General features: G+C 38.5%; 1 pseudogene; it reads left to right on the top strand.

Moving 5' to 3' along the window:
• The window catches only part of LOC132519110 (cytosolic beta-glucosidase-like), a 149,665-nt pseudogene that overhangs the window by 51,129 nt on the left and 73,631 nt on the right, over positions 1 to 24,905 (top strand).

Below are 24,905 nucleotides of genomic sequence, written 5' to 3'. Positions count from 1 at the left end.
CAAAGGCAGCCACCAGCCTGAATTGATCATCCCCAGGCATGCTGTTGTATGTTTACCTCATAGGTGTATGTTCAGAAAATCCATGATTTGTTTTACATATTTTGCATAAAACATGATAAAAGTACTGCATATATTCTTTTTAAAATTAATAACCTTTATATTTTAGAGCAATTTTAGATTTATAGAAAAATTGAGCAGAAAGTACAGAGTTCTCATATATCCCATTCCTCCAATTTCCCCTACCGTTAACATCTAGCATTAGTGTGGGACGTTGGTTACAAATGATGGGCGAATATTGATGCATTAGTATTAAATAAAGTTCATAGTTTATGGGTTTTGACAAATGTGTAATGTCATGTATCCACTATTACAGTATCATACAGAATACAGTCCACCCATGAACAAGTCAGGGTTAGGGGAGCAGACCCACAGCACAGTGGAAAATCCATATACAGTTTTAGTAGTTTCACTTCCTTAAAAATCTCCTGTGCTCCCCGTATTCATTCCTGTGTACATTCTTTTGAATCTTGATTTGTTGTTGTTTAATATTATAGTTTTGAGGATGTCTTAGTCCATTTGGACTGATCTAACAAAATACCATAAACTAGGGGCTTTATAAGCAACAAACGTTTATTCTTCACAGTTCTGGATGCTGGATGTTGGGGATTAGGGTGCCAGCATGGCCGGGTGAGGGCCCTCTTCCACGTTACGGACTTCTTGTATCCTCACGGGGCAGAAGGAGCTAGGGAACATGGTGGGGTCTCCTTTTAGGAGCACTAATCTCATTCAGGAGGGCTCCACTCTCATGACTTAAGCACCTCCCAAAGGCCGCACTTCCTAATACCATCACATTGGGTGTTAGGATTTCAGCCTCTGGATTTGAGGGGACACAGACATTCAGACCAGAGAAGAGGGGTATCCATGCTCTGATTCATTCACTTTAATAGCTGATTAGTGTTTCCTCTCTATGGATATACCCAAAATTAATGATCTGTTCTACTGTTGATAGGAAATAGGTTGTTTCCAGGATTTTGTTATTACAGAAAACTCTGCCTCAATAATCTCATATAATCTCTTTGTGAAAAGACATGAGCGTTCCTCTAACGTATGCCCTTAGAAGTAGAATTAGGGAGTCATGAGATTTTTAACATTACCCCTTTATACCATAAAATGGATTCTAACTACCATTTTAAACAAAATTTCTATGTGAATAGGGATTTCAAATCTAGTGTAATTTTTTACCTTCTGTCCCTTTAATATGTGACACTCTCTCTTACCTCTGGGCTTATTCTGACCCTGGCTCCTCTTTTTTTAAATTTTCCCCCCACTCCCACCTCTGAGAAATTCACCTTGATGAGTCAACATTTCCTTTAGATTTCAGCCTAGAAGCCATTTCTCTAAGAGACTTCGGACTCCTGCCCACATCTGGATAAACGCCCCTCCCTGGATTTCATGCAATGGTCCTTCCGTTAGCTGTTTTATAATTGCGTGTAAGTTCTCCAAGGACCCGAAGCACAGCAGAGTTCACCATGATAGCCACTGTGCTTAGCACAGAGCCTGACACATTGCATTTGCTGAATTAAGGGAGGTATGAAGGAATGAACGTAGGATACCAATATCATCCCAACAATGGCAAAAACTAACCTCCTCTCCACAGTAGTTGACTAGACCATCTCAGGCTCCATGGTCAGATGACAGGAGGATAGGGTTCAGGTGTCAGGAGTCAAAGATAAGGTCCCGAGACTGCTTTGTGCACAACAAGGACAAGGCATGTCAGTCATGGCCAGGAGAAATGTTCACAAGGAGGAGATGTTTTCAATTCAGACACTCATAAGCTGAGCCCTGCCTCTGTCTACCAGCTGGGAGATCTTCAGATAATGAACCGTGAAAGCCTGCTATGCCACAGCATTATGCAACAATTTTTCATTTGCCACCAGTCAGCTTCAGGGATCAAGGACAGCTGAACACATAACCCACTCATGCATGTTATTTTAAAGGCATATTTTAAAGTTACCAATATGATACATTGAGTTAATGAGGGATGTTCTTTGGGTGACAAATATTTACATTCCACATATGCCTCTTGATGTCAAGAGTGTAACTGTTTCATTTTCTTCTTTTTCTCAGGAGGCTGGGATACAGATGGAAAAGGCCCTTGTGTCTGGGACACATTCACCCATCAGGGAAGAGACGGAGTTTTCAAGAACCAGACTGGCGATGTAGCTTGTGGCAGCTACACTCTGTGGGAGGAAGATTTGAAATGTATCAAACAGCTTGGATTGACTCATTACTGCTTCTCTCTTTCCTGGTCACGTCTGTTACCTGATGGGACGACAGGTTTCATCAACCAGAAAGGCAAGTGTTTCTTAAAAATAGAAGGTTGCAGCTTTAATTCAAGGTTATTGCTACAGCCTGGCATAATTAATCCAGGATTCTATTCTGCAGTGTTGCTTTGAAATTGCAAGTTTTTAGAGTGATTATAGGATAAATTTTTTGAAATGGGTTTGCATTAGCTTTCTCAGGACTATTATGGCTTCCCTCAACTGGAGATCTTTGTTGGGAGGGGTGGAAATAGATGGGCAGGAAGGGGGTTGGAATAAGTGTTTTATTTATGCAAGAGGTTATTTGGCTGTTGACCTGAAGGTGAATTTCCAGAAGTTGTGTATAAACAATTTTCAGTTGTGTTATGCTGTGATGAGTCATGAAGAGCCCTGCGGAACTTGAGAAGATTCTGAGCATTTCAATTGAAGCTGAATTAGTGGAGCTAATTAACTAACACAGAGGTTAGCACCGGAGCCCCTGGAATCTGTTTACTTGGGATGAAGTGCCAGCGACGTCACACTATCTATGTAAGCATCTCCTGGGCATGGCTTGGTGCCTCAGTTTCCCCATGAGTAGAAAGGGATACTGTAATAGCTCCTACTTTAGAGTGTTGTTGGAAGATTAAATGAAATAATCTTTTAAAGTGCTTTACACAGTAGTAGCTGGTATAGCGTAAAAGCATTCAGTGTTAGTTATTATTCATATTATGCCTTGTAATGAAAAAGACTACTGTCCTTATTTATAAGGCATTTTACATACATTTTCTCTAAACCCCACAAATCAGTGAGGAAGATATAAGTATCACATTTTACAGAGGTGCATGTTCAAATCCAGATATTTTGTAAATTTGTATTTTTTGGTGGATCTGGAATTTAAGCCTAAGGTCTGGCTAGCTCCTTCCACACAACAGGGCTGGCAGACTATGACCTGAGGCCAAACTTGGCCTGATTCCTATTTTGTTTAAATAAAGTTTTATTGCAATACAACTGTGCCCGTTCATTACGTATAGTTGGTTGCTTTCCCAATGTAATGGTAGAATTGAATAGTTGGGGCAAAGACCGTACAGCATGCAAAGCCTGAAATGTTTACTATGTGGTCCTTTATAGGAAAAGCTTTGTAACCCCTGCATCACAATTTAAAGACTTCTTAATAAAGAACTGTTATGGCTCCTTTGTTCTGGAAAAGATTTCACATTACTCCCAGGGTTGGGACTAGGTGAGGCAAGGAGGGACCTAACGTGGAAAATTTGAGAGGCATGTATTTTCAGCATCTCACAGCTGCAAGGTTGTGCATGAAGTCACCTGCTTGCCTTGCTACACCTCCAGCCCAAAGGGCCGGCATAGATATTGAGGGGTTCTTTTTGAGTAAGTTATCTGATATCCTACGTAGTAAGAACAACCTGTGATAACAGTTCCTAGGTGGACTTGTGCACTTGCACTGTAAGGTGGGGAAATCTCTGCATTGTGAAATGGAACCACAATTTATGCACTCACCCGTAGCACATGGCCTTAAAGTAGCCTCCCCCAGATAAGGACAATGCGAGATTAGCAGGTTCATGACTTGATTCTAAAGACATTAGCCTCTTTTTTTAACCACTCTTCTTCGAAGGTCTACTTTCTTGGCATCACCTGCCAGTTTTATTTTTTGACTTTTAACAGTAGGTAATTTGTTATTCAGTTTAAAAGTTAACTCATAATTTCCCACCATTCTAATCCATCATCTGTACCCTCTCTTTTCTCTGGCACCATCATAACCCTCAAGGATTAAAAACTAAGAGTAATCTCTGAATCTTCTCATTTCTTTGCTTCTTACATCTAATTGGTTGCCAAATATCCATTCTTCTTATGCCTTTTTAACTTCTCCCCTTCTTGCCTTCTTCTCTGTCCCTGCCCTGGTTTAGATGTTTTTGATATACCCTTGATGGTTATACCTACTTTCACTCTCTTTCTTTGTCCTTTAATCCTTCATACAAAATGCCACCACAGCAATTTTCTGAAAGCTTGGCCCAAGTCATGGTGGCTTGCATCATCTCCTGCTAAAGCAAAGCAAGATAAAAAATTCTTTTTTGTCATTTAAACTCCTTCATATATCATTCCAGTTTTTGACTTAGTCTTAATTCACCTCTGAAGCATTCTAGGCTGAATCACCCATGCATGTGGTCCATGCAATTCCTCCACGCAAGGCCCTAAGCACATAACCCATTACTTACTAAACATGCTATGTGATTTTCCACCTTTGTAGAAATTTTCCTAAGCTCTTCCTCCTGCCTGGATTGGCCTTTTACAAAAACTCCCGACTATACCCGCTGAATGTTTATTCTACTGTTAAGGGCTAGCACAAATGTTTCCTCTTCTTTAGAGTCTTTCCCTATTCCAAGACAAAAGAAATCTTAAAAAAAAAATTCCCATAGCACATTGAAAAACTCTTAGGGTCTTTCTTCCACTCTTTGCTCTTGGCATTATTAATTCCCCTGCTAGACTGTGAGCACTTTGAGTTTAATTCAACCCAACAAACATATATTAAGTGTCTACTGTGTGTCAGGGACTCTGTCTACATACTCATAATGAAGAAAAGAGAATCCCTGGAATTTTTTACAGGATAAAAAGGAGATGATTCTGCCTTGTTCACCCCTGTGGCCTAGAACAGTGTCTTGCAGGGATGAATTCAGTAAACACTTAACTGAATTTAATTAAATTAGTTCAATAATAACCATACAGATCACTCTAAGGGCAGTAATGGTTGCCTTTTATTGAGCATGTAGTATGTGCAACTCACTATGCCAAGCACTGCACCTGCTTTTGCAAATTTAATGCTCCGAACAGCCCTGTGAAAGAGGGCCCTCCCTAAACAGAGGGAATCATGGTAATCTGGGGTGTAAGGCTGGGCATAAATTTGCCAAGATGACAAATTTAGTTAGAGCCTAGGTCTGTCTGAGGTCAAAAAGTAGGATCCAGAGACATTTACAACCTTACCAAACCACTAGTATTCTTTGTGCTACAATTTCCCTGTTGGTAACATGAGGTGGAAGCACTGAATTACTAAAACTCCTTCCACTGTTCTAGCCTATGATTCTAGCAGTTTGGAGTTTTTAACTGAGCTTCCATTTGGATGGTAAACAACATAAAAATTAAAAAAGAAAACACCACCAACTTGTAATATAGGTCCGTAATCCCTTATGTGAAGTTCTAAAATCCAAAAGGTTCTGAATATTGAATCCATTTTAGTAAGTTTAGGTTTAGTAAGTTAGTAAGCTTTCTAAAACAGATTTAGCAGCAAAAGCTGACCTGAGTTGATGGGAAAGTTTTTTATCATCTCAGTTCATTTTGCTTGGTGAGATTATTTATCTATTTTACTGCAGAAATATTAAGGGATACTGACCCACACCCACTGGGGGTGTTAAACTTAATACGTAATATGGACTCTTGTTTCTTTTCTAAAAATCCTCAAATTCTGAACACATGGCTGCCAAGATTTTCATATAAAGGATTGTGGACCTGTACCAATATGCCAACATATCCAGTTATTTAACACCAACTTAAGATACACAGGAGTTCCTGGAGCTCACTGTAGATCAGGAATGCAAGAGCAGGGCAGCAGAAAAGCTAGAGGGTAGTGGTGGTGGTGGCTGGAGTCACTGGGGTCACCTGGACAACGTGAAGGATTCACTTGTGCAATTCTCACGTGGGGATCACGTGCTCCCAGCACTAAGCTTTTCATGTTTGGCACCAGCTTTTGTAAAGCCCATAGCTGATTAACATTACAGACTTTTCTGTGAACAAAAGGGCAATGGAAGTGCTTCCAGTAGGCAGAATTTCAATAAGTGGTTGCTCATTCTTGTGCAGTGATCTGTTGAAGCAATTGGAACTGTTTTAGATCAGAAAGGCCATCATTTGTTTTCTCTGTTTAAACATTTTCTCAAAGAGCATGTAAAGAATTAGAGAACCCTTGTCACTATCTTTTCCAAGAAACTCCTGTTTTTGTATTTGACTCCCTATTTTAAAGCTTGATGAGAGGACATTTAGAAACTTGTAAGTAAAATCCTGTGTTCCCAAGCTGGAAGAATATTTTACAAAATGTCACTGTTACACCGTCTTTCTCTTTCAAATGTCAAGGTTTTGAGGTTTAACAAGAAGAGATTGAGCTGGCAACTGAAATCACATTTTTCTATATTTCTCAACTGTTCAAGTGCATTTTCATATCTGCTGCAAATGTAAGTTTCAGGTGATTAGCAAAAGACCCAAGTATTGGAAATAAAAAGGAAAAGGAATGGTTATGCAGAATTTCTTTTGCACTTTAAGATTTAAAATATGAGCACAGTTAGCAGGAATGGTAGTTAAGTAAATAACTAAAGAAACATTTATTAATCTCCTACTCTAAGGTGGGCAGTGAGGTAGGCTGAATAATGGCCCCTCAAAGTGTCCATGTCTTAATTCTTAGAAACTGTGAATATATTATCTTACATGGTAAAAGGGACTTTACAGATGTGATTAAGTTAAGGATCTTTAGATGGGAAGATTATCCTGGATTATCTGGATGGTACCACTGTAATCACACAGATGCTTAAAAAAGGGAGGAAAGAGGATCAGAGCCAGAGAGAGAAGATATAAGGACTGAAGCAGAGGTCAGACAGGAGACAAGGTGTTTCAGTGCTGGCTTTGATGATGGAAGAAGGGGCCACGAGCCTCTAGAAGCTGGAAAAGGCAAGGAAATGGATTCTTCTTGAGAGCCTTCAGGAGGAATACAGCTCTGCTGACATCTTGATTTTAGCTCAGTGAGAACCATTTTGGACATCTGATGCCCAGAACTGTAAGATAATAACTCGGTGTTGGTTTAGGCCATTACATTTGTGGTAATTTATTACCGCAGCAATAGGAAACTAACACAATCAGTTTGTCAAGAGAAGATAGGTCAGTGAAAGAAATGGGTGGTGTGGGTCTAGCAAGGAGTGAACCTAGAGAGTTATGTGTTTGACACATGGTGGGCACTTGGTCAAAATTAATTCTATGTTAAGACATTTACAGTTTGACTAGAAGAGTTCCAGTGTAGTTATTTTCTGGACTGAGACATCATCTTTGCAAGTTTCAGCCACATCCTCTTCTAAGCAAATTTCCCCATTTCTTTGTTCTACATAATCCTGCTCTGCTCTTGGCCGCAGCTGACTGGATGAGGGAAAGACTTATTTTCCTGTGACATATAATTTGTTTAACTTCATTAAAAAAGATAATCCTGCTCAACTGCCTTCCTCTCTCAGGGATGTTTGGAATTGAGGAGCTGAGAGGCTGAGTTGGTGGGTGGTAGGCACTAGGGTTATGAGGTGTCATTGGCAGATGGGATGGCCATTTTGAGACCATAGCAAATTGGATGCACAAAGGAAGCTGGTTCTTTGAGCAGGAAGTTGGGATGGGAGACATCAGTCTTTCCTGAGAGGCAAGATTTTTCTCAGCTCCCAGCTTTAATTCCTTTAAGTTCCAGTGTGATTTTTTTCCTGTCATTGGGTATCTGACATCACTCATTTCAAATAATGCCCACTGCATCACATACTAACCAGCCTTCTACCTCCAATGTCACCTTTACATTTGAGTTAATGTGAGTGGGCTTCTTTTCCCTATTTCCAAAAGACCTTTAACTTAAATATGCTTCATATTTTCAAAGATCAAATAAGAAGTGGGTTTAATTAAAACAGAGACAATGATAGTAACTATGAAAGAAGGCTGTGGAGATTTTAATACTGAAAATAACCCGGCCCTAAATATCCAGATGCAGAACAGGGTCCAAATGACCTCTCAGGGTTTCATGCTCCCTAGATTAGTAACAGATGATCATTTAAAAATACATGTTTGTGCATAGAATTAGTTACCCTGAATTGTGTGAGTCTGATAAAGCTAAAGCACTCTCTATTGTTCTCATTTAAAGCTTAAACACTCCTGAGGTGGCACTATTAATATTCCTCTTTTACAGATGAGGAAACGTGGGTGTAGGGAGGCCACATGATTTGTCCACAATCCCTTGACTGAATTGTCTGACTCCAGAGCTCTGCTCTTAAAAGCCTCACTCCACTGCCTCATGGGAAAGTTTCATTACAACACCGAATAAACTGTACAAACCAGAAGTAAAGTGCTCGGTTCCGGGATGATAAATATTAAGTATGCAATGCTTTGTTGCTCTGCCATGTTGACGAGTAAAACAAAGTTTTACTTAAAAACTTTTAACTTCAATTCAATTGCAGATCATCATGTTGTTTGAATTACATTGATTGCCATCATTAATGATAGTGCCGTATCTAATGATACTTATAAATCATTGATTATTCCAGAAATTAAAAATAAAAAACCCTGATATTATGAATCAGCTCCAAAGTGGTGATTATTAAGGCTAGGGAAACAGTATCACCATGTTTCTGGATCTGAAACATTTGTGTGAGAAGGGGAATGTTGTAGTGGGAACAGCTCAGTCTTTGTAGTGAGACAGACTGGCTTCAAATGTTGGCTGTGTCATCTGACAACATTGTCGCTTTATGTCCGGTACTCACTCTCTGAATCTCAGTTTTTTCATATGTTTATTGAGACTAAAAATGCCCACCTCTTGTGCTTAGTGCGGGGATTAAACGAAATATGTGATGTTATGTACATATAGTATGAATGCAAAACATTAAAGCTGATATTATTTTTATATTCAAAGCCAGTGGAAGGCGTTGGCTATAAAAACCTTATTTAACACAGTCCAGTACCAAGATGGTCCCATCATACAAATCTTTGGATATTCCATTTTACAAGTGAGGAAATGTGGGCTTGCAGAGGCCCAGAGATGGGATGGCAGAGTGCTCTTTTAGTGAGAGAGGAAAGAAAAGCTTTATAAACTTTGGTGGGTATACTAGTTTTCCTTGGCTGCTGCAACAAATTATTACAAGCTTACTTGCTTAAAACAATACAAACTTATCACCTTAGAGTTATGTAGGTCAGAAGTCTGACACAGGTCTCTCCTGGATGAAACCACAGTGCTTAACAGGGCTGCAATTCTTTTTCAAAGATCTAAGGGAGAGTCTGCTTCTTGGCTCATTTAGTTTGTTGGTAGAATTCAGTTTCTTGTGGTTGTAGGACTGAAGTCTCCATTTCTCTGATGACTGTGAGCTGAGGATCATTTTCAGCTTCTAGAGGCTACCTGCATTCTTGGCTGGTAGCTCCCTTCTTCCATCTTCAAAGCCATCAATAGTAGGTTGAGTCCCTCTCATGCTGCCATCTCTTGTGCCTCTTCTTCTGTTGCTGCATCTCTTCGATCCACTCTTCTGCCATCCTCTTTCACTTCTAAGGACTCATGCAGCTAGATTAGGCCCACTTGAACAATCTAGAGAAATCTTCCCATCTCAAGATCCTTAACCTGAATTACATCTGCAAAGTCCCTTTGCAGTAACATAAAAAGTAAAGTAACATATTCACATATTCTATGGATTACTGCATGGACATCTGGTGGGGCTGGGGTGGGGGTGGTAGCTTATTATGTCCACCCAGAGAGTAATGGCATACAAAAGGGGCTTCCAAGTATGGAGTTGTTATGCACGATTCACATTATGTTCATGCTTGCAAAATAAGTGAGCTGTTGTTAAAAATTACCCGCTCTTACAGACAGATAGGCAGACAACACATGACCTTGCATAATTTGGCTTCTGCTTACCCTGCTTACCTCTCACTATTCTTATTGCTCTTCTGCTGAGCTATACACCCTCCTTATGGTGAACTTGCAGTTCCCAGAAGAGAATGAATGCACAAACAAACAAAAACCAGGCCATACATGACAATAGAACTCTGATCCACAAGAGAAGCTCAGGAAGCCAAACGACACCCACTGCAGCAGTTGGCCTAGAATAGTCAGAATGTGGTCAACAACTGCCAGCTTCTCTATTTTTTGCTCCTCTGTCCCCTACTTTGAACTTAGAACCAACCGGAAAAAGCCAAATATGCTTCCCAAACCAATTGCCTGGGATGCCCTTGTTCTAGTTAGCCTACCTCCAGCCTCCCTGTGCCAACAACCTTCAATCAAAAGTACCTGAATCCTCCCCCCATTTTTTTTTTTTTTAATAATAAAGCTTTCCTGCTTCCCTGATAGCCTTTAATTATCTGCCAAATGCAGGTGATAATGGCTGACTCCTTGCTACAGCAAGCTTGGAATAAGTAAGCTGCTCACATTTGGGTGGGCTTTGTTTATTTCCATTCCTCCTTTGGACTTTTGCACATTTGTTTCCCTTTCTTCTCTTCCTGGATCACTCCTCCTTGCCTTATGTGGGTCATTTATTTTCATCTTTTGAAAATCAGCTTAGATGTCACTCATGACAATAATAATCATTATTAGGATGATAGCTAACTATGCCAAGAACTGTTCTAAGCATATTCGGTTTATCAACTCATTAAATTCTCACAACAATTATTGAAATACATTTCTATTATTGTCCACATTTTACAGACAAGGAAAGATAATTCAGAGAGATAAAGTAACTTGCCCGAGGTCACCAAACTAGTGGGTGAAGGCCTTGGGATAGAACTTAGGTAGCCTGTCACCATAGTTCACTTTTTAAACCATTATGCTACATTGCTTTCAGAATGTATTTCCAGATGCCCTCAGTTTGGGATAAGGACTCCTTATCATATGTTTAAATAGCATTCTGTACTTTATTTTTAATAATAACATTGTATGATAATTGCTTATGAATTTGTCTGTAGTCCCGACTAAAATTTAAGTTTTCTTTGGACAAGGACAATGTTTATCTTACGTTTGTAAGTCCAGCATATAGTAGTTTCTCTATAAATATGTATTTGAGGAATGAATAAATTAATGATTGAATGAGTGAAACACATGCAAAAATCTAAATTATTATATTTAAAATTGGTAGATAATAAGTTAAAAAAAAGAGAGATAAAGGGACCCTGCTTCTTTGCAAACTTTGAATGCAATACAGTTCTACATATGAATTTAGTTATATTCACAACCTCTCAAAACAGGACAGCTTCTCTTTTCTTTGCTTAGTTTCCCTCCATACTCTTAGACATACAGTCACATGAAGAACTAATATCAGCCTTTCCTCAGAAAGTCTCTTCCAAGTTGACAGTCATTGTTAGGTTAGACCCAACATCTTCTTGGCATTGGTTTCTAAGGCAGAACATGTCCAACTTAATAACATTCTTCTGAATTCTGCCACATCCAAAAACTCTCTCTCTCACACAGGCAGTGCTGGGAGAATCAGCTGAGAGCCAAGGGTAGCTGTGTATTCCCATGGACTATGTCAGAAATTTAGAGCAAACTCCCCAACTGAGCATTTCTTAATGTGCCACGTCCCTGGCTCACTGCCCTTGTAACCCACACTCTGGGACCGATGCTGAGCCCTTGTGCATGATCAGTGGGTCTCTCTTCCTAGACTTGTGAGACTGATGGGTCTGGAGAAGCACTAAGGCAGCCATTGGCTCCAATTTCTTTACTTATATTGAATACTTTTGAAATCTGTTCATTCATTCAACAACTATTTATTGAATCTCTACTAAATTTATTGAATCTCTACTAAATGTCCCAGGATTTGGGGGATCCAGAGATAAATTAGATAGATAAGGCCCTTATTATCAGGGGGCTTGTATTCAAGTGGAGTTGATCTATATACAAACAAGCAAATAAAATAATTTCTTTTGTTTTAATATGAACATATAAATTTATAATTTTTAATTGAAGTAGATTTACAGTGTTTTGTTAGGTACACAGCAAAGTGATTCAGTTATACATATATATCTATTTTTTCAGATTAATTTCCCTTATAGGTTAGGATAAAATATTGAGTATAGTTCTCTGTGCTTCACGGTAGGTCTTTGTTGGTTATCTGTTTTATATATAGTAGTGTGTATATGTTAATCCCAAACTCCTAATTTATCCTTCCCCCTACAAATAAAATAATATTAATAAGCATGCCAATAACACAAAGTTAAGTGCTACCGACTTGCCCAAGTGAATCCCTTTCAAAACATACATCTTCCACAATCGTGTTGCCCCATCACATTTCCCTCTCTGATCAGCCAGTCTTCCTTGGACTTCTTCATGTTTCCTCCCAGCCTTTAATTGATTATAGGTAGAAAGTAATGAACCTTATTTTGGTTTAAAGTTATTTAGGATATTATTATTCCTGATCCTCTCCCAATCCTTATTTACTGTCAATGTACTAAAAATAACTTTTCTTATGCTTTTATTTTTCTCCTAGGAATTGACTATTACAACAAGATCATTGATGATTTGTTAACAAATGGGGTCACACCCATAGTGACCCTCTATCACTTTGATTTGCCTCAGGCCTTGGAAGACCAAGGAGGTTGGTTGTCAGAGGCAATCGTTGAACCCTTCGACAAATATGCCCGGTTTTGCTTCAGTACATTTGGGGATCGAGTCAAGCAGTGGATCACTATAAATGAGCCTAATATTTTTGCCCTGCTGGCATATGAGTTTGGTGCATTTCCTCTTGGTGTGCCTTACGTTGGAACTAAAGTTTTATCAGGCAGCTCATAATTTGATTAAAGCTCATGCCAGATCCTGGCACAGCTATGAATCCTTATTCTGATAAGAGCAGAAAGGTATGGTGTCTCTCTCAATTTTTGCTGGCTGGGTGGAACCAGCAGATCCCAACTCAGTGTCTGACCAGGAAGCAGCTAAAAGAGCCATGGCTTTCCAGTTGGATTTCTTTGCTAAGCCCATATTTACTGACGGCGATTATCCTGAAGTTGTCAAGTCACAGGTTGCCCTCATGAGTAAAAAGCAAGTTTATCCATCGTCCAGGCTTCCAGAATTTACAGAAGAGAATAAAGTGATCAAAGGCACTGCTGATTTCTTTGCTGTGCAGAATTATACGACTTGCTGAGTCAGGTACCAGGAGAATAAGAAAGGAGAACTGGGTTTACTCCAGGATGCAGAAGTTGAAGTTTTTCCAGACCCATCTTGTACGAGTTTGGATTGGGTCTATGTGGTGCCATGGGGAATACGTAAACTACTGAAATACATTAAGGTAAATGCACCTTTTGTTTGCGTCCATGTGTATTCAAACATGGGAAGATGGGCAGACGGGCATATTTCTGTGTGTATAAGAACCCGAACAAAGAATGATTTAGGCAATAGCATATACATTTGTTGGCCGGGGAAGAGATGATTAGGATTTAAGTCGATGGAGGTTAACTAGCTGATAAAGGGCTTCAAAGCTACTATTAAACTTAGGATTAAATTAAATCCTAAATTAAATTAAATTCAGTTGTGGCTACAGTAGCTTGGACATATTTTTCAGGCTGGGGTCACAACTGGAATTACTAAAAGGGATAATAAGGGTTGAAATAGCTGGATCCTTCTTGGGTCTCTGTTACACTGGATGGCATCCAGGTAGCTGAAATTAAAAATTTTAAGTTATCAGTTTTTAGGATCCCTGCTGTGTGGGGGGATAGAGGCTGTAGCTGCTGGGAGGGACCAAGGGGTTAAGGAGAAATGACAATCAGCAGATGCTGATGGAAGAAAGATACTTCTGTCTTCTCATTATAACAAAAGTCATTTGACTGTCTTCATGGATATTTGCACAGTTTTTCTTTTCCATTGTTAGTTATAAAAGGTCAGCACGCAGAACATTAAGTTAATAGGGTCAGTGCAATTTGATGAAAACTAGTTTTGGGGTTGTAGTTTAGAGAAGGTAGAGGGGAATGCACCTGATATAATGAGCTTTTTTTTTTTTTTTAAACATCTGTTTGGAATAAAACTTCTGCTTTCTTGTTCCAGGATATGTATAATAACCCTGTAATTTACATCACAGAGAATGGGTTTCCCCAGGGTGACCCGACATCTTTTGATGATGCTCAACGCTAGGAGTATTTCAGACAGACGTTTCAGGAACTGTTCAAAGGTACCATTTGAAATGATGAAAGATCAATTGTGCAAGCTTAATATAATTTTCCCATGTGCCTATTTGCATTCAGGAAAGACCAATGATTTTGAAAGCTGAAATTCATGTAAATCAGTGTAAAGCCATGTAATTAAGAGAGAGGGGAGAAAAAAAAAAGTATTTAGGAAAGAGGAAGGTGAGGATTTTGGTCTAGCTTCAACCTGCTGAAATTTAAGCAAGTAAAAAGCGACTGTCTTCAGCATTTTGTGACCCCTGGGTGAAGGTGACATGAAGAGAAGGAGTGGTGACTGTTGGGAGAGAACCTTAGTTATTACAAAAAGATCAGCTGTGACCAACTAGAGCATGTTTATTTGCATATTTTAATATCCTAACTACCAAGAAATGAATTGACAGAATTCTTAAAGGACCAAAATTAAGTATTTGTTCAATAAACTTTAAAGTGGTATGCATCTTCTATCAATGCATGTTTCATTTAAACTCTTACCAAGCAGCAGGAACAGTTTTTTTTTGTCATATAGAATCTGTGAATTTTGTTTCAAGACAATATTATTATTCTGGTATCTCCTTTTCCCTGATGGGATTCCTTTCATATTTGAAAACAAATGTGAAGGAATAATCTTTAACTGGTAGCACACATTTCTACCCCAGTTAATTTCTCCCTTTTAGCTACCACTTGGAACACTGTTGCTTCGTAAATTTAATTTCTCCTCCCTATAAAGGAATAATATCATAGCAACAAAATTCAATGCAAAATTAGATTTTCAATTTCCTTTTTTTAACCATGATAGGCACAGTTATTTCTCATCATTCTGTTTGAGAGGTCCTGGAATGATTCTTTCCAAAATAAATCAGTAACATACTGGAATCAGCCAGAAGGAATTCTGGAAAGTGACATAAAGTGGTTTCTTCCCCAAACCTAAAATATATTGACTCAGTTCCTCACCTGGGCCTGGAGTTTATTGACAGAGGGCAATTGGACTCCTACAGATTGATCCAAGCAAAATCATTCTTTTGTGTTACAGACAAAACGGATTCATCCTCTGTGTGGGAATTCCCCATCTGATAAGAAAAGGAAATCTCTCGGTTTCTGAGATTCTCCCCACTTCTCCCTATAAATGACCCTATTCATAGTTAATACACTGATGTTCCCAGCTTCACCCCACCAGACAAGTAGGCTAGTTACCATCATCAGATTTATGCATGCCATAGGGAACACAAACGACTTGTCCAAGATTGTTCTGTGCATGTTAGGGAAAAGAGAGAAAAAATTGAAATTGGCTTTCTTTATTCCCAGCTCTGTTTAGTGCTAACATAAGGACATTTCATTGCTCTCTGAAATTGTTTCAAGTACTTTATACAGTCCCTTAGATCTTTAAGACCCTCAAACTAAGATAACTTAAAGATAGAAAAGTTACTGAAGGCAAGAGTAGAAAATGTGAGAAGATTTGGTTTGTGAACGACAGGAGAGAATAATAGGGTTAGGAACAAAATCCTGTTTTTGAACTTGTTGAATTTCTATTGTACTTTTGAATTGATGTAAAAAGTATCACGTACTTAAACCATTAATTTTTCATAGCATCTACAATCTCTTCTGATTCTTAACATTAGATAATTTATATTCATTGTAATTAACACAAAATATTGTATTTATTTTGATTTTTAAAAAATATGTAGCCTTTCAAAATGTGCAGAAATGTACACATTGACCAAAAACCCTATATTAAGTGTATATTCTGGACTGGGTATAGCGATAGCTATTTTTCGTATGTTGTTGTAGTGGACAACAGTTTTTTCATCTGCAGTGAAACTCTCTTTTCTAGTAATGAATCTGTTTTTTTCTATGAAATACCCACCTCCCCGCATCCTTAGACTCACCATACCAAGGGCCATGGAAGTAGAATAAAATACTGCTGTTTGTCAATAGATAATTGATTGGTCTAGATATAGGCACATGACATGAGCTGGGCCAATCCCAGTTCTGCCCTAGGATTTAAAACTTGGCCCAATCAGTTTGTCTGTCTCAGCTTGGATTGACCTTGGCAGGCCATTGGTGGCTATGCCTTGCCATGTAAAGCTTAGGGGTAGTGAGAAGGTGAGCTGCAGGTGCCCCAAGGGAAATGGAGACAAGAAACGGGGAGAGATTCAGGAGGGCACTTGCACCTCTAATTCCACTTTTTCTTCAGAGCCAGTTGCATGCGTGTTCTTGAGAAACATTACTTTTACTTACAACTAAGTGCTCTTTCTGCTTCATCTGCTTCTGACTGGATTTCTATCACTTGGAACAAAGAAAGTCTTAATTGATGCCATCATCTCATTTTATTTTCAAAACAGTGAGATGAGGTCATTGCTCCTAATTTACAGATGAGCAAACTGAGTTTCAAAGAAGCTAAGTCATTTGCTCAAGATCACAAAGTTACTAAGTAGTATTTACTAGAACAAGGCAGAATGTGTATATTATTATTACTACTACTGTTGGTGTTGGGCTTTCTGACTCAGAGTGCTTGCTTGTCCCACCACACTTCTCCAAACTTTTCCTCACCTTTGGTGCCCTGGGCTTGCACAGATTCTTTGAAAGTGCTTCATGCTGCTTCTGCAACAGCCAACAGGTCCTACGACCTTGGACAAAACTCAGACACCCTGTATCCTGCCTGTTGTCAGAGGCACAGAGCTGAAGTTACTGATCGATTTCCTGAGACTCTTCCAAGGTAGCGCTGATGATCTTGGTTAGTGAGAACCTTACTAGTAAGAAGCACCTTGTGTGCAATTAAAAATAATAACGGACCGAGGAAGACATTTGTGCGAAGCGCTGCAGGTGGGAGCCCTCCAGAACCCAGGGAGTCCATAGATGGACTATGGCTTTGTGATTCCCATGAAAAAAGCCCTCCCTCCAACATCACCCATCAAGACAGGCACATAATGACACCATAGTTGGATCAATGGCAGTCTTACTAATCTCTTCAGGTAAAATCCCACAACAATTAATTGAGCAGTAAAAAGAAAGCTAATGTTTCTGTTTCCTTTTGGGAAAGAAAAAAAAAAAAGAGGAAAAATGTCATTTCAAGAAAAAAAAATCAGCTAACACCTTTTTAATCATTGCATTATTCAAATGCCTTTAAATAGATTGTGTTTTAATTAATGCAGATATAGATGAGAGAAAAGCAACACAGTGGAGACAAAAACACTGTAAATAACATAGAACTAGGCTTGCATTCCAGTTCCAGTTATTCAAGGACGGGCAAAAGGTTCAAACTCCCAAACTCTCAGTTTGTTCAGCAATAAAAATGGGATAACACTTTCCCTGGCAGAGTTGTTGAAAAGATTTTATTTAATAAGCTATTGTGTTAAAAACCCCAAGCAATTGTCTGGCACATGGTAGGCCCTCAACAGATGGTATAATTATTATTATTACAAAATGTGCATTTTTAAGAACATATTTATCACCCCAAGTTATTTTCCTTATTATTTAAAAAATAGAATACCAAGACATTAAAAAAAAATTCCATCCTCCCTCAAGTCTCTAAGTTATGGCAGAACATTCCCCCATGTCTGCAATTTTCTCCATCATTCTTTTTGGGAAACCTCTGAATGAGTGTTGTAACATTGGCCCTCTGGCTATTTATGATTGAACCCTGTGGAGAACAAAGCAGCCAGGACCTCCCTCCATTTGTTATTCCTTTGGAGAGGTTGCCAGATTAGGTGAAAAATCAAACCATTGTAGCAGAAACAACTGTCAATCAACTGGGTACCTGGAATTGTTCTGCCACAGGAAGTTTTGGAAAAGCTCAGGGAGCAGTGATCTTCAAAGAGTTAGGCTTTTCTCACATGATATGAATCTTTATTATATACATAAAATTTACACCAGTCCTTGCTGCTCTGGAGCCAGCAGGCAAGTTTAAGTTCATATGTAATCACACACAAAGGGATACCTCAATAATCTGAATGTTGATGAGCAGGTGAGAAAGTGTGAGAAATCAGGGGAAGTTATTCTCAATGGGCGATACTTGACCCATGACCTAAACTCTCCTAAAAGGGGATTCCAGTTGGGTTCAACCTGCTCCTCACACCTACCGAATATATGCCTGTTCTTGGCTTGGTTCCCAATCTTTCCTCAACTGGAATGTCATGGTCTTTGCCTTCTTCCTGGCCCAGTCCTGTTTGCGGTAGATCGACTAGCTTGAAGTCAGGCAAGACATGGGTTTGAAATTTAGTTCTTCCACTTACAAGTTCAGGAATTTGGGGAAAAGTCTTAAGCAAACAATACTTCAGCCATCTAATTTTTAAAATGGGGATAATAAGAACATCTATCTTCTAAAACATGGTGAAAAATGAACAAGATAATGCATATCAAGCCTACATACAGAGTCTGGTACATTAAGAAAGATTCCATAATGATGGTTAATTTTGGGGGGCATCTCTGAGCCCTCTGAGAGTTGGAGCTGTGTCTTTTTTATAGTTATATCTTCAGCCCAGAGTACCGTTTCTGTCATGTAGTAGCTTTCTACACGTGTTTGTTGAATTTGGTTGTGTCTATCAGAGAAGAGTTAGTCAATGGATAATGAGAAATAAATGATGAAATGATTGGGAACTGTATTTTCTTTCCCTAAAGAAATATACCCCACACAGGAAAAAAAATGCAGCCTTCTGGAAAGTTTCTGAGCCAGCCCAACTTTCCAGTGAGATCCATGCCTGAGTTAGCACAGTAGTAGATGATTGCAGAGAAGATTTGTTAATGACCAGCTTTAGGCTTTTAATGACAAAACCCCTCAGCAAGATGTCATCAAATTTATTGAAGACTTCACTGAAAGTGTTGAAGCTGATGCATTGTAACAAGAAGGTTATAAATCTTGCAGCTTGGGTATACCACCAAGACAGGATGCTGAGCGCAGAATCACCCTGCTGTTGTCTGTCAGCATTCTCCCTCCCTCACTTCCCATGGAGAACCAGGAAAGGAGAAATACATCCATTTCCAAAAGTGGTGCAGACCTGGCAGCCACCTGCCTATGCCAGTTTCAGACCACAGAGGCCCATTTAACTGGATAAAATGTGTTAAGCACCTGTGTTTTTCTAAATGTGCATTAAAAAAGTCCTAAGAATTAGGGGAAGATCTCAAAGTTTGACTCATTGACCTTTTGGAAAAATGAACGTATTAAAAATCCATTGCAAGCTCAGAATAGAGACTCAGTTACTTGAATATAGAGTGTCACTCCATGTCTATTGTTTTATTGCTTCTCAAAGTAAACCTTTGTCAACCTAGCCCTATGGAGCAGTTCATCTCATAGCTCACAGAGAATTCACAGCTTTGGGAATGTGTGGGGTGGAATGTTGGATGCACTTAATACTTTTGCTCCTGGCTGGACTGGATGGAGCTAGCGAAGAGGAGTCAAGATCGGAATAGAGAAGGAAGAATGAGATTCGAAGGCCGTGCACAAGAATTGTTTGTGTGTGCTAGTGTACGGACTTGTAGCATTTGAAAAGTCATAAAGAAAACAATTTCCAATATATCTGTATCCCACCAACCTACATACTCGGACCACACATAAACTCAGGCAGCCAAAGATTACAGAGTAAACCTTAAGCAGAGATATGCCAGATGACCTTCCCCTATTGCTTCTCCCCTACTTCTCCCCAAAGTTCAGTAGCATACTTACCTTTGTCTTCCATTCTCCCGTATGAAGGGTGGCAGAGTAGAAAGTCTGAAGGGTCTGAAGAGTGAAGACTAAGTCCTGGGTTCTGGTGGTGTGCACTTGGGGAAGTTCTCATTGGGACTCTGAATGTCAACCTCCTCACCTGTTAAATGGGACAGATGCTAATTGCCATCCTGCCTAACCCAAAGTCAGTTGTGAAAATAAAGTAATTTATGTGTATGTATGTCCTGAGCACCTTAAAATGTTAGATATTATTCTCATATTTGATATAGTTACTTTACACCTTTAAGGACATCATCACTCTGGCCAAAAATACATAATCTGGACCTTAGTGTTCTCCACTGCAAAGGAAAGTGTTCGGTGCCCATTATCCAGATCCTGTCAACATTTACAATTCTCATATTCTATGGTTTTTATTTTCCTGCACGTTTCTGAAGGGCTATGACAGTGGGATCAGATTAGGGGTTTGAGAGAACGTGTTCTATGACCAAGTGACTGGTGTGGTGCTTGGCAAAGCTCAGAATCAAACACACACACACACACACACACACACACACACACTGCTGTTGTTGAACTACTTCGCCAGACTTATCCAGGTGAGGCCCATACTGATGTGATCAGGAACATACACCATTTATCAGGCACACCCTCTTAGAAACACAGAACCTGGTGCATCTGCTTCCTGGGAACAGGTTTCATGGAGTTGCCCATTTGACAAGCAGCTCAATCACACATCTGCCCTTGTGCTTCCTGATTAGAAACCATTCTTTATCTTATATTTCCATAGCATTCTAATACATATGCTCTGCCCCCACAGATGGACATTCCCTTGGGCTTCTTTTTAATTCAGTTCCAACTGTTTTGAGGGGATAATTACTTAAGGTTCTCCACCACATCAGACCCAGTGAATTTTAATACTACTATACAGCCTTTAAAAAATTTATTTAGATGATTCCAAACTCATCCTCCATTTTTAGAACAATCTGTCCAGTAGTTTTTGTGTTGATGTAGCAGCAAACAGAAGTGCAGTTGTATTTTTATAACTGTAAAAGAGACCTGTAAAATAATCAAAGTATAATTTATCTGAAGAAAATCTATTTTTCCAGTATAAAGAGTAGACTCAATAGAATCTTGAAAAAGGGGCAAAAATAAGGATTTGATAATGCTTTTTCAAATGAAGTATAATTGAGATATAACATTGTATAAGTTTAAGGTGTACAACATGTTGATTTGATACATCTATATATTATGATATATATTATAATATCACCATCTTAGTGTTAGCTAAAACCTCTAATACGTTACAGAGTTATTATTTCCTTTTTTTTTTTGGCAGTAGGAACAATTAAGATCTAGTCTCTTACAACTTTGCAGTTTATAATACAGTATTGCTGACTATAATCACTATACTGTGCATTAGCTCTCCAGAACTTACCTATTTATCTATTAGTTCATAGTTTGTACCCTTAAACAATGTCTCCCTCCACCCCCAGCCTCTGGTAACCACCATTATACTCTCTGTTTTTACAAGTTTGGCTTTTTTAGATTCCACATATAAGTGATTTTATACAATATTTGTATTTTTCTGTCTGACTTTTCACTTTGCGTTATGCCCTCAAGTTCCATCCATGTTGTTGCAAATGGCAGGATTACTTTTCCTTCTTCTCATGGCAGAATAATAGTCCACTGTGTGTTTGTGTGTGTGTGTGTGTGTGTGTGTGTGTGTGTGTGTGTATGTATGTATATATCAAAACTTCATTATTATACATTCATCTGTAGATCTGTTGATCATTTGTTGATGGACACTTAGGTTGTTTCCATATCTTGGTTATTGTCAATAATGCTGCAATAAACATAGGAGTTCATATATCTCTTGTCTATCATCAAGAAGACTAGAGATAATTATTGGCAAGGATGTGGGGATAAAAGAACTCTTGTACACTGTTGGTAGGAATGTAAATTGATTCAGCCACCAGGGAAAACAGTATGGAGGTTCCTGAAAAAATTAAAAATAGAACTACTATATGATACAGCAAAATCCACTTCTGGGTATATATCCAAAGGAAATGGAAACAGGAGTTTGAAGAGTTGATGACTTTTTTCACCTGTTTGGGGAGAGAGCAATACTGGAATATTCAGGTGTTGAGAGGGCTATTGGAATTGAGAGAAGGTGAACATCTCAGGTTTTCCCCAGGTGAAGTTGTCCTCAATTGTCTGTCTACATAAGCTCTTATTTTCTGATCTCCAAAATAACCTGATTACCACCTGGCCTCTCAGTTATCTAAGAACCTGCTTTGGAACAAGGCTAGTAGAATTTCTCTTAGTGTGATTGGCAGGGATTGCCTGGATAACTGTGTTAAGATGGATTCTGTTGGACAGCTGTGGGCTCTTGGAAAGAAGAGGGAGAAGTGGATGGCCAGGTGTTAGTCATTCCTACTCAGGAAACTTTTGGAGTTTTCCAAATCTTGGAAAAGATATTCCCCACTATAAATTATTACATTGACATTATGTCTTATAAATCAAAGTGTTGTGAGTTCATCAGTGGAGATTAGCTCTGGGTGCACTAAGAAAATGAGTGTCTGGATTTGCAGTGTTGCTAATTAGACCTTAAGCAGTGTTAATCTCACCAGTTCTATGGCCTTCCCCTCTGTGGTCTTATCTTACCTATTTATAACTTTGATATTACTTATGCTGGACAATTGCTCTACAGTGACATAAATATTGTTTCTGCCAGCTTTCCCAAGCTTGTCATTGAGTAAATTCCTGGTTAACTACACCCTATATTGTTTTTTCAATATTGAGCCTGACACTGTATACAAGAAAATCAACAATATTATGAATAAAACATTAAACATTGGTGCCATAAACTGATTCATGAGACCCTCGTACAACTGCAGCCCTGTCACAATTGAATACTTGTTGAATAAGCCAACTGAATAGATGGAACTTGGGAAACACTTTGGTTTTTGAAGACAATGCCCATTATAATCCTTGAAAGGAAGGGAAAAAACCATTTTTAGGAGAAAATGGAAGTTATTAAAAGGTATAAGCATTCACAGACAAAAGCAGTGTGTAGTAAGATTTTATGCACCATTTTTTTACAGACAAAATTCTAACCAGGATACAGTTTTGGGGTTTTTAGTTCTATACTCAGCATTCAGTAAGTGCTAAGTAAATGTTTAATGAGTGACTAGGAGATTGAATCTACATTAGCAGGAAAACTGAATTACTCTCCAGAATTTCAATGAATATTAGATTTATACCATCATTTTGCTTTTTAAAAGAATTTAAATAAATGATAGATTGTTTTTACTATTATGAGAACAATTTACATGCATCAAGATTAGGCATGAGTGCTAATTGTACCCTTTTGACATTAAACTTGGGTGTGTTGTGACAATAATTGAAATCTATGCTAAAGTTTTTTAACCTTTCTATAAATGCACTTAACCTCTCTGTGCCTCAGTTTCTTCATTTGAAGAATAAAAGGCTTAAACTAGCTATTCTTTTGGGATCCTTCCAGTTTAAGAATTATGTGACCCTCTAGATATTCTTTCTTGGCAGGTATGTCAAGGATCATATTTTATTAGAACTCTTGGTAATTTCTTAGGCTATTTAAAAAAAATTAAGTCTAAGGAATTATAATTAATAGTCTTTTTAAAAGAACTTTCTTCATTCTTCTCATCCAGCTACTTAATTTGAAATGTGAACACTTTTTTTATCTGGGCATAAAATTAGACCTTGCTCTCCAATGAACTGATTCTATTGATATTGATTCAGTTTCCAGGTAACATTTTCTTGACCTTCAGTCTGGGTGTTTCCTCCTTTATTCATTTGTATTGAAAATGAACCTCACTTTTCTTCCCCTGAGAAAGTTATCCCTTGAGTTCAGAAACAGAAGGGTCACCTCAGCTTCAAGTTTTACAAAGTTACTGTGGAGAGTGTAAAATCTCAGAGAGGAAATTGAATGAACAAATCAGTTCAAAGCATTAGAGGAAAATTCTCAATTGAACAACTCCACGGCAGTTACAATCATGAGCAGTGAAATCACCTTTCAAAACAGGATCATGGCAAGCACCACCTAATCTATCAAGTTTTAAGACAGTTAAGTATGATTTTCAAGCTTTGCCATAAATGCATAATTTAATTCAGTTAGGCAGTGCAGTAATTTTAACTTTCTTTAAATTTAACTTGAGCATGAAACTTTTGTCTCTGGGCAAGATCCTGAATTAGAAGGGAGGATCAGATTTCAGAATTACCTTCCCGCAATAATTCTGGGGAGAGACTTCATATATGGGAAGTCTGTTTTTTTATTCTGAATTTTTGAGCAGAGAGATAACTCTAATCAGGGCTCCTTTGACCCCAAGTTACTGTTTAGGTAGCATTTTCTTCAATACAATGAAAATATCAGCATGGTGCTAGAGATGAAAATAGTTCCTTTTAAGGCTTCTTAAGGCTTATCTGGAAATGCTACATGCAGCAAGAAGGCCAGTCTCTTTGATGAGGGTCATCTCAGAAGTGCAGCATCTTCTTGGTGTGAATGAGATTAGCTAATGAAACAGTATCATGGCCGGAGATGATTCCATGCCTTTCTAAAGTTTAGCCACTTTCCCTCCTTGTTTGTGATATTCCATTATAGGAATCACTGTCTGCTTTGAGATAAGTGAAACCATTATGTGTGGGGGAAGAAGAGGCATTGGAGCCTTGAAGAATGTTAATTGGTGCTTGTGAATACAGGTGAACAAGAAGCCATAAATGTCTCAGGTGAAATTGTGACTGAGCTTGGGACTAAAAAGTAGATGATGGGAGAAGGAATGTACCACACCTGTTTATGAAATAACTTTTTTTCTCCCCTAACAAGTTGAATTCATTTCTTCTATAGATGTAAATCCAGCCTAAAGTCTTAAATAATTTTAAATGACCATGTTCTTTTACAAGGCAATTCAAATATTGGGTTGGCCAAAAAGCTCGTTTGTGTTTTTTTGTAAGATGTTATGGAAAAACCTAACAAACTTTTTGGCCAACCCAATGTATTTTAT

Source organism: Lagenorhynchus albirostris, chromosome 4 (assembly GCF_949774975.1).
Source record: "Lagenorhynchus albirostris chromosome 4, mLagAlb1.1, whole genome shotgun sequence".
NCBI classification, from domain to species: Eukaryota; Metazoa; Chordata; class Mammalia; order Artiodactyla; family Delphinidae; genus Lagenorhynchus; species Lagenorhynchus albirostris.
The sequence above is the reverse complement of the archived record's forward strand: the minus strand, read 5'-3'. Positions and strand labels throughout refer to the sequence as shown.